The following is a 15,685-nucleotide window of genomic DNA, read 5'->3' on the forward strand; positions in this document are numbered from 1 at the left end:
CGCTAGCTATCCCTCAAGCTATGCCAACTAGCTGCTGGCAGCTTGGCTAAACACAAGGGCAGCGCTGGCTTTACTTTCCATTTGCCTCTTCCTCTCTACTCTAGCCCACACATAGAACTGTATTAGTCCTTGTTTGTGGTTGAATGGCAAAGACAAAAAAAACACCCATATGAAACCACGCCCGGAAGACAACTCTCGTTTGCCTTCAGTCATGGCCGCTAGCATTTCTTAATGAGCACTGATGGGGGGAAAAAAAAGAAAAGAAAAATAAGAAAAATAAGAGGCCAAATCAGGAAGTGCAGCTCCCCTTTAAGATAGTACATCTGTATCTACAGTATGTGCGCCCATGAATGCACGTGTAAAAGACATAAGGTCTGTTCAACTCATAAGATAAATAAGTTTCCTTTTTATTCAAGATCATTCGGGATTTTGGCAAAGAGGCCCCTTATCTACTTCCCCAGAGTCAGATGAACTGGTTGATACCATTTATGACCCTACGTGCAGTTTAAACGAAGTTGCTAACTAGTGCAATTGCTAACTACTGTTAGCATAATGACTGGAAGTCTATGGTGTCTGCTAGCACTCTAGCAGATACCCATAGACATCCAGTCATTGTGCTAACGCTAGTTAGCATTGGCTCATGAAACTACCTCTAACTTCCTTCATACTGGACACAGACATAACAGTTGTACCCACGAGTTCATCTGACTCCGGGGAAGAAGATAAAGGGCCTTATTTCCGGGGGAGGGGAACATGCTACAGACAAGCAACATAACCCTTTACAGTTCATAGCAGGGTCCCACTTCAGTCAGTTACTGAGTGTGTTACAGTTTCTTAATGAAGCCTCGACAGACAGTGAGATCCAAACACCTACTGACAGTCCCTGTTTTCAGCCTGTCTGTTTCCAGAGAAGTTCTAATATACTCCTCCAGGCAGACAGTGTTCAGCCCTGACCTGCAAATCCTCCATCTGGCCACAATCAATGAAAAACTGTTTCAATCAATGTTAAGCTGTCTGACAGAGTAGACTAAAGTAGGGTAGCTAGAGAAGTAGGCTACAGCACATACTTCTCTCTCTCAAAAGTCCTACAAGTGGGTCACACACTGTTCAGTGTTCTGCTTGTGTCCTTCATACAGTGAGGTGTTGAATAGGTAGAGCTCTTCACTCACCTTGAGGGAAACCAAAGGGAGGCTGTGAGAGGGGTGTAAAGCAAGCTGACCCCTGGTATTGGTCCAATCCAGTACTATAAGAGCTCTAAAGTTGTCTGCAGGAGACTGGACAACAAGAACCCCCCCCCAGTGTCCAAACCGGGTGACAATTAATCATGGGCCCAGTTGCTCACCAGCCTCTCTGGCACCATTCGACATTGTGTCTCACAGTGTTATTGAAGGAGAACGTTTCTGCTGGAGCCAGACCCTACTGGAAAAATCTGGACAACCCCATAGTAGAATAATTGTATCTATTTACCTAGTCAAATCCAAATCAAATCCAATTTTATTGGTCACATTCACATGGTAAGCAGATGTTATTGCGAGCGTAGCGAAATGCTTGTGCATCTAGTGCTGACAGTGCATCAATATTTAACAATTCCACAACAGATACCTAAAACCTCACAAATCTAAGTAAAGGAATGGAATAAGAATATATAAATATATGGATGAGCAATGAGAGCAGCATAGGCAAGATGCAATAGATGGTATGAAATACAGTATATACATATGAGATGAGTAATGCAATGTATGTAAACATTATTAAAGTGGCATTATTAAAGTGACTAGTGATCCATTTATTAATGTGGCCAATGATTTCAAGTCTGTATGTAGGCAGCAGCCTCTCGGTGTTAGTGATGGCTGTTAAACAGTCTGATGGCCTTGAGATAGAAGCCGTTTTCCCATTCTCTCGGTCCCAGCTTTGATGCACCTGTACTGACCTCGCTTGTGTGTTTATGCAAGAAAAATGTTTCTTGAGGCGCATTCAAGTTACAAGTGCCATAGGCAGGGAATTCCCAGAATATAGTATAGTTAACTAGCCAGCTAGCTTTGTAGCCATAGATAGCTAAACAATGGAAGGTGCACTAAGTAGCTAGCTAGTTGATGTTTTCCTTTGGTAACCAGGGCAGTTGAAAGCAACATTCACCTCCACAAATGCTATTTACATTGATATCTATACTGAATGAAGCAGTTTAGGGACCTCTTGGGCACCCTTAACTTTTACACTTCATTTAAGGGGGAAATTCACCTTAAAATGTTTTGTGCAACTGACTTAAAGTTAAGGAAACTTTATGGGAAAAGATTAAGGGGAAATTAAGTTAGGGTGTTTTATGTAATCTGGGTCCAGTTCCCGTCTCCACACACCCTCAATGTGCGCGTGGCTGGTAGGCTTAGGTCTGCCTGGCCGTAATGCAACACAACTAGCTCCTAGGTTTTTAAAAAGTGTATTATCTTGATTTAAAATGTTTCCCCATCTGCAATGTAATTACTCTGAACCGTGAACCGACCCACGGGTTGACAGAAAGTTTTCAGTCTACCCGCCTCAACTGTGGGCATCCAAACCGATGCAGGACTGATTAGCTCAATGGGGTAAATGCAGATTGGCAACCCCTTGCGTAAGCCTATTTATGTATAGCCATTATGCTGCGTCAGTTAGGCTAGAGGTGAGTATGCTTATTGTTGCTAATAGCATACCTGATATTATGGACCATGCAAAAGCATAATTTCATCCAACAGGTTAAACAAACACCTCCATCATGACTTAGTTGGGAGGAGATTGTAAATGTACTGATTCCATGGCACATGGCTTATGAGCTGATACACAAAACGACACCGAACTCAAAAAATTCTTGCAACCAATAGAATGTTACATATATGAGGGATACAACCATCATAGCTCTGCAGATTTTGATGCGAAGCGACAGAATCATTAGGTCACTTGTTTTGGTACTGCCCATATGTAGCTTGTTTTTGGTCGCAGGTTCAGGAATGGCTGAAAACCTTCAACATTTACTTGGAGCCAACTCTGCAGATGGCACTGCTGGGTGATTTGAAAAGTCATAGTCAATCCATCAATAATATAATAATACTCTTAGCAAAAATGTTTCTTTAATTTACAATCTGTAGAAACTAAGAGAAGAGAAATGTTCAGAACTTTTGTGAAACAGTGGAAACATATGGCAGCTAGAAATCAAAACTGGAAGGTCTTCAGAAATAGATGGGAGCGGTTGGTGGTAATGAAACGATGCAGACAACTACATTGATAGAAGTCACAATCTGCAATATTAAATCTGATCTACCCCTTTAAAAAAAAAGGAAAATTCAAACACCCCTCCACACTCTGTACTTGGCACATTTAAGGTATTACCCAGGACAAATGCGACCTGCCAACCCGGTGTACCCATCTGGCTGTTCCTCCATTATATTTTCATAACAAGGGCTCCAGTCTGTGGCCAACAGAAAGCTAGGTAATCCATCAGTGTCTGGTCTGCTATCGCTGCATGGGGACATCACTCCCAGGGGGAGCCAGAGCTAAACTTGCCTCAACCAACCCTCTCCCAAAAATCCCTCTGTCACCAATCACCTAGCCTCGAAATTCAAAACGAGTGAAAATAAACTTGATTCAGTTACAATTCCAAGGCTGGTACCATAGAAATAGAATTCTATGGCTTGTAATGTACCAATCAGTCCAAATGCGCCAACAAATAAACCAGATGTTTACCGCTTCGCACTTCCCTTTAAAATCGCTTTACACTGAAGTTGACGAGAAAAAGCTATTGGCATTAGCCGGAGTTGCCCTTGTGGATATAAAAATGAGTAAATCACTATTGTAAGAGCTCTAATACATCTGTACAGTACTCACTTAGCAGACGCCTTAGTTACTCTCTCACACACACACACACTCAGACTTACAGTATTGTGTGCCAAAGAGATTAGGGGTTACGCCTCGATCTTAAGAGTTACAGCAGTTACAGGGTTTAAGTGACTTAGTGCTTACTTCAAACAGCTGGAATTAGGTCCTGTGCGAGGATACAATTGTTCGACTTCAAAATTGACTTGGTAACACTTTACTGAAAGCCCACAGGCATAATGCATTCTACAAAATATCATAAGAACATATATAACACCCTTACATTGTCTTATACATAGGTCCGCAATAGCCCCAACGCTGCTGTGCCTTCTATAACGCTTCTATCCGAGAGCACCCTTAGAAACCGTTTGGAACCATTCTGTTTCTGTTATGAAAGCATAAAGACAATTCAAAGCAGCTGTGAGCTCTAAAGTAACATTGCCACGGAGAGTCAATCTCAGTAGTAATTTGAGAATGTTTCCAGAGTCTAACGTCAAGGTAGAGGACAAAATGAAGATGCGTGAAAGCCAGAGAGCCATCGCTTTCTAGGAGAACCAGCTGAGTAATGGAATGGTAAATTGACAATATAATCAGAAGCACATTGTGGGTTCTTGAGCTCGCTCACCTCTCAATGGCAGCCGGTCTTCAGCTTCTGGAGGCCTGAGAGAATTAGGGGGAATGGGCCGGCTGTGCATCCCAGGGACTCACTGCCGCTGTTGGGGCTCTACTCCCGCTCTGCTCCTAGACTACAGAAGCAACCAGAAAGACAAATTGAAGTTAGCTACAACTGCTACAGTACCAACTCAGAGCTGGAAGATCTGAAAGGTCACAACTGAGTGTGTAACCTACACCAGCATGTAAGGTGGAAGTAGCCTTTCCAAGGAAAATCAGAGTCATCTTGTTAATTCTTGAAGGGTAGGAAGCATGAGTTTCTCCTCGCCAATGTAACAACACAGTGTGGTCAAAGACCACAATCTGGTTACCTAGAAGTATAAACACAGTTATGTAGTAACCCAAAAATATATCTCATTTCCGGTTATCTTCTCAAAGTATTTGCTTACAAGTTGGCTGAACATTTTATTGAAACCTGTCGTCATGAGTGCAAACCATTTTGGTTTCATTTGAAGAAAGTTTACATTATAGGGAATCGGCTGGCTTGCCGGGTCCTCCGTATTACATCACCCCCCTGAAAAAACTTTTCCGACACGACTATGGCATTCTGATCTGTCTTATGTAAGGACTTGAAAGATGGCGAAGTGAGGTGTAACTTTGCATTGGGATGTTTGATGTGTATACTAATGCAAATCCATATGTAACATGTGGTTACGTTTTGCTGCCTACCCTGATTCAGGAGGGGGTTGGGTTAAATGCAGAAGACACATTTCTGAATGCATTCAGTTGTGCTACTGACTAGGTATCCCCTTTCCCCTTCCCATAAAGGAGGAACGCAGAGGGGAATTCCATGCCAACTTAAGAGAACACTTCTTATGTTTGCCCTCATTTACGACTGAGTAATACTTCAACTTTGACCTCTCCACTATGTTCATTAGTCATTTCTAAAGCACCTCTGTCCCCTACTCTTTTGTCTTCCTCAGTGCCAGAGTATGGGTGAAACTCAAGACAGTCCGGCAAACAGAGAGCTTCCAATGGGAAATAAAGCCCTCTGGTTGCCATGGCAGCCTGCTCGTGAAGCGGATTCCTCCCAGCAGCCTCTTGGACTGGGGCCACATTCCAATACTTTGATAATGCATCCTTCATTCCTTCATTCGGCAACGTGGGACAAATTTACAGTTCAACTTATGCTGGACAAAGCATTCATATGTAAAAGCAGCCATTTGCAACCACACTGCTCTGGCTGACTATCTGTGCTAATCAGTGCCAGGTTCATAATAGGGAGGGTATTTGAAATGATTTTACTTTTAGAATAATATGGTTAACTTTTTTCGGATATACCCCAAAGAATATTGTAAAAAATGCTTGACTAATCAAAATGATGCAAATGGCAGAGGTTAAACAGAGGACATATTTCTCTCAGGTAATTTTGGCTTGCAGCTACAGTGAAAGAGAAATCCGATTTTCACCATGATGGAACGGATTCTGATACAAAAATGTTTTCTGGTGAGTGTTTTCCATTGAACTATGTCAGGTATTGTGGAAACTCCATTAGGTGCGCGCCTGTAATTGCTATTTTAAGAGGGGAAAATAGCACACCGATGTCAGGACAGACTGGAGGGCTAAATGCCCAGCAGTAGCTCAACGCACCATTATAAAAACTACATTCAAAGGTTTTCTGTTTTATTCAATTAAGAATTTCAAACGTTGTGGTATATCCTTGTAGGTAACTGTTGGATTCTAGCTTTAAATATACTTATTCATGTTCAACTTATTACTTTACATGTACAAGGAATGTATGTGTTAGGGGTCAAGAAAGGGTAAAGAGGAACTTGGTGTGTGGAAAGTTACTGAGAGAGAAAAAGGGGAACAGAGTTTCTGACCCAGGTCTGTTGAGTAAGGTGAACAGGAGGTCACTGATAAACATCATGGAGAAGTCACCAGATAACCAGGACTGCTCTACTGAAGACAACGCAACATTTTAAATCAAACTTTATTAGTCACATGCACCGAATACAACAGGTGTAGTAGACCTTACAGTGAAATGCTTTACTTACGAGCCCCTAACCAACAATGCAGTTCAAAAAAATACAGACAATAAATAAAAGTAACAAGTAATTAAAGAGCAGCAGTAAAATAACAATAGTGAGACTATATACAGGGGGTACCGGTACAGTCAATGTGCGGGGGCACCAGTTAGTTGCCCCCTCTTTTACACCACTGCTACTCTCTGTTATCATCTATGCAGTCACTTCAATGACTCTACCTGCATGTACAGTGGGAATCAAAAGTATGTGAACCCTTTAGAATTATCTGGATTTCAGCATAAATTGGTCATAAATGGAATGTTATCGGATCTTCATCTAAGTCACAAAAATATACAATCTGCTTAAATTAATAACAAACTATTAGAATTTTTCATCTCTTTATTGATCACACCATGTAAACATTCACAGTGCTGGTTGGAAAAGTATGTGAACCCTTGAATTTAATAACAGGTGGACCCTCCTTTGGCAGCAATACTCTCAAACAAATGTTTCCTGTAGTAGCAGATCAGACCTAAACAACAGTCAGGAGTTTTGGACCACCCCTCTTTACAAAACTGTTTCAGTTCCACAATATTCTTGGGATGTCTGGTGTGAACCGCTCTTGAGGTCATGCCACAGCATCTCAATCAGGTTGAGGTCAGGACTGACTGGGTCACTCCAGAAGGTGTATTTTCTTCTGTTCAAGCCATTCTGTTGTTGATTTACATATGTCTAATGGGTTGTTGTCCTGTTGCATCACCTAACTTCTGTTGAGCTTCAATTGGTGGACAGATAGCCTTACATTCTCCTGCAAAATGTCTTGATAAACTTGGGAATTCATTTTTTCGTCTATGATAGCAAGCTGTCCTGGCCCTGAGGCAGCAAAGCAGCCCCAAACCATGATGCAGTCGGGATGGTTTGAGGCTGGACAGTTACAGTTGGGATGAGGTTGATGTTAGTGTGCATCTTCCAGAGATGTCTAAGTCTTTAGCTGACACCCTAGGATTCTTCTTACCCTCATTGAGCATTCTGCACTGTGCTCTTGCAGTCATCTTTGCAGGATAGCCACTCATAGGGAGAGAAGCAACAGTGCTGAACTTTCTCCATTTATAGACAATTTGTCTTACCGTTGACTGATGAACATCAAGGCTTTTAGAGATACTTTTGTAAACCTTTCCAGCTTTATGCAAGTCAACAATTCTTAATCTTAGGTCTTCTGAGATCTCTTTTGTTCAAGGCATGGTTCACATCAGGCAATGCTTCTTGTGAATAGCAAAATCCAATTGTGAGAGTTTTTTTTACAGGGCAAGGCAGCTCCAATCTCATCTTATTGATTGGACTCCAGGTTCTGATTTCTGACTCCAAATAGCTTTTGGAGAAGGTATTAGACTAGAGGTTCACATACTTTTTCTAACCTACACTGTGAATGTTAAAATGAAGTATTCAATAAAAGACAAAAAAAATACAGTGTGTGTTAGTTTAAGCACACTGTGGTTGTCTATTGTTGTGACTTAGATGAAGATCAGATCAAATTGTTTGTCAAATTTATGCAGAAATCCAGGTAATTCTAAAGGTTTTACATACTTTCTTACCACTGTACATGCAGGTACAGTTATTAAAGTGACTGCATAGATGATCACAACCGAGAGTGGCAGTGGTGTTAAGGGAGGGGGGGGGGGGCAATGCAAATAGTCTGGGTAGCCCTTTGATTAGGAATTCAGGAGTCTAATGGCTTGGGGGTAGAAGCTGTTTAGAAGCCTCATGGACCTAGATTTGGCGCTCCGGTACCGCTTGCCATGCGGTAGCAGAGAGAATAGCCTATGACTAGGGTGGCTGGAGTCTTTGCATCACTGCCTGGTATGGCAACTGCTCGGTTGAGGCAGTGATGCAACAAGTCAGGATGCTCTCGATGGTGCAGCTGTAGAGCCTTTTGATGATCTGAGAAACCATGCCAAAATATTTTCAGTCTCCTGAGGGGGGAATAGGTTTTGTCACGCCGTCTTCACGACTGACTTGGTGTGCTCGGCCCATGTTAGTTTGTTGGTGATGTGGACACCAAGGAACTTGAAGCTCTCAACCTGCTCCACTGCAGCCCTGTCGATGAGAATGGGTGTGTTCTCGGTCCTCTTTCTCCTGTAGTCCACAATCATCTCCTTTGTCTTGATCACGGTGAGAGAGAGGTTGTTGTCCGTGCACCACACGGCCAGGTCTCTGACCTCCTACCTATAGGCTGTCTTGTCTTTGTAAGTGATCACGGTTGTGTCATCGCCAAACTTAATGATGGGGTTGGAGTCGTGCCTGGCCGTGCAGTCATGAGTGAACAGGGAGTACAGGAGGGGACTGAGCACGCACTCCTGAGGGGCCCGTGTTGAGGATCAGTGTGGCCGATGTGTTGTCAGGCAGTATTGGGCAACCGATAGCAGTTCTGAGAAGTTACACCCCTAATCTCATCTTGACATAAATGCCTGTTTGATTGTGTGCAAAATGTGCTTGCAACTGAGGCACCCAGTGAGGAGAATAAACTGGGTTTAAGCTTTTTCTAGTTGTCCGTTTGAGTTTTAACTCTGTTTGTTCAGAACCTAACGTAACAATGTCACAAGGATCATTTAAATGTCATTTAGATAAAGCTTTTTGATTGTTAAAATAGGTGTGAAAAATTCTCCAAAAATGAACACTCACTCAAGTAATCAAATACTGACATCCGTTCGGATATTCTATTAATCAATTTACAGTATCCATCCCTAGTTCATTATAGGGCATAACGTTGAGGAATGTTAGGATATCAACATGCCCAGCCCTCCCGTTCACAGGCACATAAATCTTTTGTCTTGCTCTCAATTGTCTCAAGGCTTAAATCTTAAAAATGTCTCCTCTCCTTCATCCTTCATCTAAACCAATTGGATGGATTTCACAAGTAACATCAATAAGGGATCATAGCCGTCACCTGGATTCACCTGGTCAGTCTATGTCAGATGTTCGTAATGTTTTGTACACTCAGTGTACACCCTGGATATTTGCAGGATCAGAGATGTTCGCTAAGCCCTCGATTCTTATATTACAAGCGGAGGAATATTGCAATTTGTTCTTCGGCCTATTTATTGACTTTTTCCTTAAGCCAGGCAGAGTAAATATGTTGGTAGCAGATGGAAGTGTTAAGAAGACTGTGGCTTCCCACACGTAATGCAGCTCAAGCCACATGACGATATACTGGCTTCAGAAATATCACACTGTGGCAATATAATGCCCGTGTTGGGTAACACCACATTGGGTACACAGTGTGTGGGAGAGAGGTGCTACAAGACATATTGGATGATTTGACAACATAATAGTAACTCCTGGAGGTTTATAGTTGGCCCACACGGACCATTAACAGGTGCTTAGCTGTGCCAGCCCTCTCTCAACTCCTACTCTGAATCGATTGGAAGCAGTAATCCATGTTATTGCCCTACCAGCTGCCAGATAGAGGGGGATTAAACTTCATGCAGAGAGCGAGAGAGCAAAAAGAGACTGAGAACCCTCGGTTTACCATTGCATTACATTATTAATCTGCTGAACAGGCACCCTCACAGACAGCCATCGATAACACTAACCTCTCAATGACCTGTTCAGTGAGCCATTACCACCGACAAGCCTTTATTGCAGGCTACCTTGGGGTGGCAGGTAGCTTTGAGGTTAAAGAGGTGTGCTAGTAAACAGAGGGTTACCAGTTCGAATCCCAGATCTGTCAGGAGTGTAGGATGGAGGATAGATCACTCTCACTATCTCCAATCTGTTAAAATATATCTTATTGAAGAGAGAGGTTCACAGGTTCATATTCAAGGGTGCACTTGGATACGTAAGCTGTATTGATTGATTTAGTGAAACACTAAGGGTGTTTGCAAGGCCTTATAAACCTAAAAAGGGGAAGTATTTGGTTAATGCTCTGTTTTGCAAAGTCATGAATAATATGGTACCCAATTGCACCTTTAGTGTGAATAAGTAGCTTTGTTTCAACAAAATAATCTCTTTAGGTCATTGTCCTGTTGAAAAACAAATGATAGTGGGACTAAGAACAAAGCAGAAGGGATGGGGTATTGCTGCAGAATGCTGTGGAAGCCACGCTGGTTAAGTGTGTGCATTGAATTCTAAAAAAATGACAGACCGTGTCACCAGCAAAGCACCATCACACGACCTCCTCCATGCTTCACGGTGGGAACCACACATGCGGAGATCATCCGTTCACCTACTCTGCGATTCACAAAGACACAGCAGTTGGAACCAAAAATCTCAAATTTGGACTCAGACCAAAAGGTTAGATTTCCACCAGTCTAATGTCCATTGCTCGTGTTTTTTGGTTCAAGCAAGTCTCTTCTTATTATTTGTGTCCTTTAGTAGTGGTTTCTTTGCAATAATTTGATGAAGGCCTGATTCACACAGTCCCCACTGAACAGTTGATGTTGAGATGTGTCTTACTTTATTTGGGCTGCAATCTGAGGCTGGTAACTCTAATGAACTTATCCTCTGGAGCAGATGTAACTCTGGGTCTTCCTTTCCCATGGTGATCCTCATGAGAGTCAGTTTCATCATAGTGCTTGATGGTTTTTGCGACTGCACTTGACATTGCACTTGACATTTTCCGAATTGTCTTAAAATAATGGATTGATGTTTGTCTCTGCTTATTTGAGCTGTTATTGCCATAATATGGACTTTGTCTTTATCAAATAGGGTTGTCTTCTGTATACCAATGCTACCTTGTCATAACACAACTGATTGGTTAAAATGCATTAAGGAAAGAAATTCCACAAATTAACTTAACAAGACACACCTGTTAATTGAAATGCATTCCAGGTGACTACCTCATGAATTTGGCTGAGAGAATACCAAGAGTGTGCAAAGCCGTCAACAAGGTAAAGGATGGCTACTTTGAAGAATCAGACATTTAAAATCTATTTTTACTTGTTAAACACTTTTTTGGTTACTACATCTTTCCATGTGTTATTTCATAGTTTTGATGTCTTCACTATTATTCCACAATGTAGAAAATAGTACAAATAAAGAAAAACCCTTGAATGAGTAGGTGTATCCAAACTTTTGACTGGTACTGTAAGTATTCAGACTCTTTGATATGAGACTCGAAATAGAGCTCAGGTGCATCCTGTTTCCACTGATCATCCTTGAGATGTTTCTACAATTGGATTGGAGTCCACCTGTGGTAAATTCAATTGATTGAACATGATTTGGAAAGGCACATAACTGTCTATATAAGGTCCCACAGTTGACAGCGCATGTCAGAGCAAAAACCAAGCCATGAGGTCGAAGGAATTGTCCGTAGAGCTCCGAGACAGAATTGTATCGAGGCACAAATCATGGAAAGGGTACCAAAAAAAATGTCTGCAGCATTGAAAGGCCCCAAGAACACAGTGGCCTCCATCATTCTTAAACGGAAAAAGTTGGGAACCACCAAGACTCTTCACAGAGCTGGCCGCCAGACCAAAATGAGCAATTGGGGGAGAAGGGCCTTGGTCAGGGAGGTGACCAAGAACCTGATGGTCACTCTGACAGAACACCAGAGTTCCTCTGTGGAGATGGTTGTCCTTCTGGAAGGTTCTCCCGCTGTGCAGAGACGCTCCCCATCCATCCTGACAGAGCTTGAGAGAATGTGAGGAACTCCCCAAATGCAAGTGTGCCAAGCTTGTAGCGTCATACCCAAGAAGACTCAAGGCTGTAATCGCTGCCAAAGGTGCTTCATCAAAGTACTGAGTAAAGGGTCTGAATACTTGTGTAAAATGTGATATTTCCGTGTAGAGCTTTTTTATACACTTGCAAACATTTATTTTTATTTTTTTACATTTTTGCTTTGTCATTATGGGGTATTGTGTGCAGATTTGATGAGGGGGAAAAAAACTATTTAATCCATTTTAGAATAAGGCTGTAACGTAACAAAATGTGGAAAAAGGGGTCTGAATACTTTCCGAATGCACTTTATAGTATTTCCGACCCGTAACTAATAACATACTGAAGGTGTGTTGTATATGATGTACAGCAAAGGGAGAATAAGAAAAAAAAAAGTCTACAACTTTACTACCTTACAATTACTAGTTCATATAAGGCAGGTGCTTTAGATGGTCTTGCCACAAACAGCAGGTCCATGATGTCCTGATTCTTTCACATAGACCTTTTGTGTACGTGAGAGTTAGGGCTGTGACGGTAATTGACATCTAAATATGTAATAAAATACTTATGAAAATATATATGTGGACATCCCTTCATTTCTGGATTTCAGCCATACCCGTTGCTGACAGGTGTATAAAAATCCAGCACACAGCCATGAAATCTCCATAGACAAACATTGGCAGTAGAATGGCCTTACTGAAGAGCTCAGTGGCTTTCAACGTGGCACCGTCATAGGATGCTACCTTTCCAACAAGTCAGTTTCCTTAAATTCCTGCCCTGCTAGAGCTGCCCCAGGTCACCTGTAAGTGATCTTATTGTGAAGTGAAAACTCCTAGGAGCAAGAACGGCAGCTGCGAAGTGGTAGGCCACACAAGCTTGTAGAACGAGACCACAGAGTGATGAAGCGTGTAAAAATTGTCTGTCCTCTGTGCAACACTCACTACCGAGTTCCAAATTGCCTCTGGAAGCAAAGTCAGCACAATAACTTTTCATCAGGCGCTTCAAGCCTAAGATCACCATGCGCAATGCCAAGCGTCGGCTGGAGTGGTGCAAAGCTCACCGCCAATGGACTCTGGAGCAGTGGAAATGCGTTCTCTGGAGTGATGAATCGCCCTTCACCATCGCAGTCTGATGGACGAATCTGGGTTTGGCAGATGCCAGGAGAAAGCACTATGCATTCGGGCAGGTAGCGAACTGTAAAGTTGGGTAGAGGAGGAATAATGGTCTGGGGTTGTTTTTCATGGTTTGTGCTAGGCCCTTTAGTTCCAGTGAAGGGAAATCTTAATGCTACAGCATACAATGACATTCTAGACGATTCTGTGCTTCCAACTTTGTGGCAAGGCCCTTTCCTGTTTCAGCATGACAAAAATCCTGTGCACAAAGTGAGGTCCATACATAAATGGTTTGTCGAGATCAGTATGGAAGAACTTGTCTGGCCTGCACAGAGCCTGACCTCAACCCCATCAAACACCTTTGGGATAAATTGGAACGCCGACTGTGAGCCAGGCCTAATCGACCAACATCAGTGCCCAACCTCAATAATGCTCATGGCTGAATGTAAGAAAGTCCTTGCAGCAATGTTCCAACATCTAGTGGAAAGCCTTCCCAGAAGAGTGGAGGCTGTTATAGCAGCAAAGGGGGGGGGACCAACTCCATATTAATCCCCATGATTTTGGAATGAGATGTTCGACAAGCAGGTTGCCACACACTTTTGGTCATGTAGTGTATGTAATCATTCAATTCTAGGTCAAAAGTTTACACTGTTCAGTTAATAAAATATTGGATTAACATATTTTTGGCAAACCATCAATTACCTAGATTGTGTGTGTGTGTGGGAATGCGTGACAAGAGCCCTCCAAAAACCAGATGTCAAGATCTTCTAAAAACAGACTGCCTTGATTGACCGCTTGGGGTTTAGAGGAACGGAGAGAAAAAGTGAGGACAGATTAAGCCCTATAATCTGCAGAAAGGACAGCCAGCAATCTATCGTCCAAAATTCACCAAAAACAGAGCCTTCAGAGTCAGATTATACCTTGTATCTCAGTTCCCCATGTACTGCGTTCCACACTATACATAGGCTACAAATCCTTTTTAGATCATGGCCATCATTCTAAAACACCCTTAAGTCTAGAGACAAAGTGGGCTAATAATGACCTGTTGAAAACATGTTTTTATTTTTTTTTAACACGTCTAATTCTGTCTATTTCACTGTTATGCATCTTCAGATGTTTTAATGCTATTTTCTTTCAATTAAGTTTGATGTAGCACAGGATGAGAAGTAATTAGGGGGTGGGGGTCGTCTTGGTCAGGGTTCTCCACATAGTGGAGGTCTACATTCTACAACAGGATAAGAGGCGGTGGCCCACCACTTCCTCTGAGTCCAAACACTGCCGTCACACGCACCACAAGGGTTTGTTATTGTACCGCTGTGTGCCAAGGAGTTTGTTGGCTATACAGCACAGACAGATCTGGGATCAGGCTAATGGTTTCAGACAAGCAGTGATGGGACCACACCCTTACCACAGGCCACAAAGGGGGAATAAGGAAGTGATGAAACAACAGTTGGTACATGATTGTAATGTAAACACTCGTAGTAGAGGTTTTGCTAACCACCAATCTAGGATCAAGTTACTTCATCCAAAATTCTAACCTTAAACATTAGGAGGATTTTCCAAATCTGAGCCTGGACAAGCAGTTAAGTTAGGGGTCATTTCTACCAGCTCCAATACAAACAGTTCAAACTAGGTGCCCCTGTCAAGGTTGTGTGAGCAAGTCTGAAGTGTAAGTATTTGTACAGATGTAGGATCTTAATTTGATTCATCTTTTGTTGCTGAAAATGTTTATGCAGATGAGCTTTGTGATTTACATAAATTCACTGAAAACCTACACTAACACACAGTTATATTATATGGACAGTATTACACATTTCATGTAGCCTCATTTTGACCAGATAATAGCCTAACCACAGATCAAGCAACAGTATGGACTAAATGTTCCAATCCTGTTACTGCAGGAATATTTTGCTCAAATTAAAGATCCTACATCTGTACATTTGTCATTCTGTCCAATAGAGAGCATTTGTTTATGGAAGGAATGGCATACAGATTATTCGGGCATCTGTCCAGGAGAACACTGGCATGCTTATCCTATACGAGGGAAAAGAGGGATGTCTACATGAGAAGAAAAGCCTTCTGCACCAAGATGTCCCAATCTCAGTTTATTTTTCTATGAGATCCTTCCTCATTGAGGATCATTACAGCCAAAACCTCAGTATTTTCCCCTGTCCTGAGAACAGAGGATAGAGGAAAATTCCATTCAATTCCAATGTACATTAAAGTGGCTGGCGAGGAGGGAGGGAATATCATTAGACACGAATTGGACACGAATTGCATACATACTCGTTTTAATGTACTTGAATAACTAGGATGTCTGTTACATTAGCCACAAATGGGATATGAGAACACTACACATTCTGCATCAGGGATCATGTGGAGTGTAGGACTTCCTTCCTTGGTGATTTGAAAAGAACAGAGATCAGAAGAATACGGTAGTCA

At 42.1% G+C, this 15,685-nt stretch overlaps 1 protein-coding gene across 3 annotated transcripts in view; it reads right to left on the reverse strand.

The window, feature by feature from the left end:
- The window catches only part of LOC109865848 (leucine zipper putative tumor suppressor 2 homolog), a 47,082-nt gene that overhangs the window by 19,183 nt on the left and 12,214 nt on the right, over positions 1-15,685 (reverse strand). Inside the window, exons 2-3 of one of the 3 annotated variants that reach the window (XM_020454317.2) lie at positions 4,690-4,823; positions 4,466-4,586 (exon numbers count right to left, since the gene is read on the reverse strand). The exons of 1 other annotated variant lie outside the window; for it this stretch is intronic. The gene's annotated coding sequence lies outside the window, so the exon portion shown is untranslated. The remainder of the gene's footprint in view (positions 1-4,465; positions 4,587-4,689; positions 4,824-15,685) is intronic. One more of the 3 variants, XM_020454316.2, reaches the window with a different exon arrangement.

The sequence above is a fragment of the Oncorhynchus kisutch genome, linkage group LG20 (assembly GCF_002021735.2).
Source record: "Oncorhynchus kisutch isolate 150728-3 linkage group LG20, Okis_V2, whole genome shotgun sequence".
NCBI classification, from domain to species: Eukaryota; Metazoa; Chordata; class Actinopteri; order Salmoniformes; family Salmonidae; genus Oncorhynchus; species Oncorhynchus kisutch.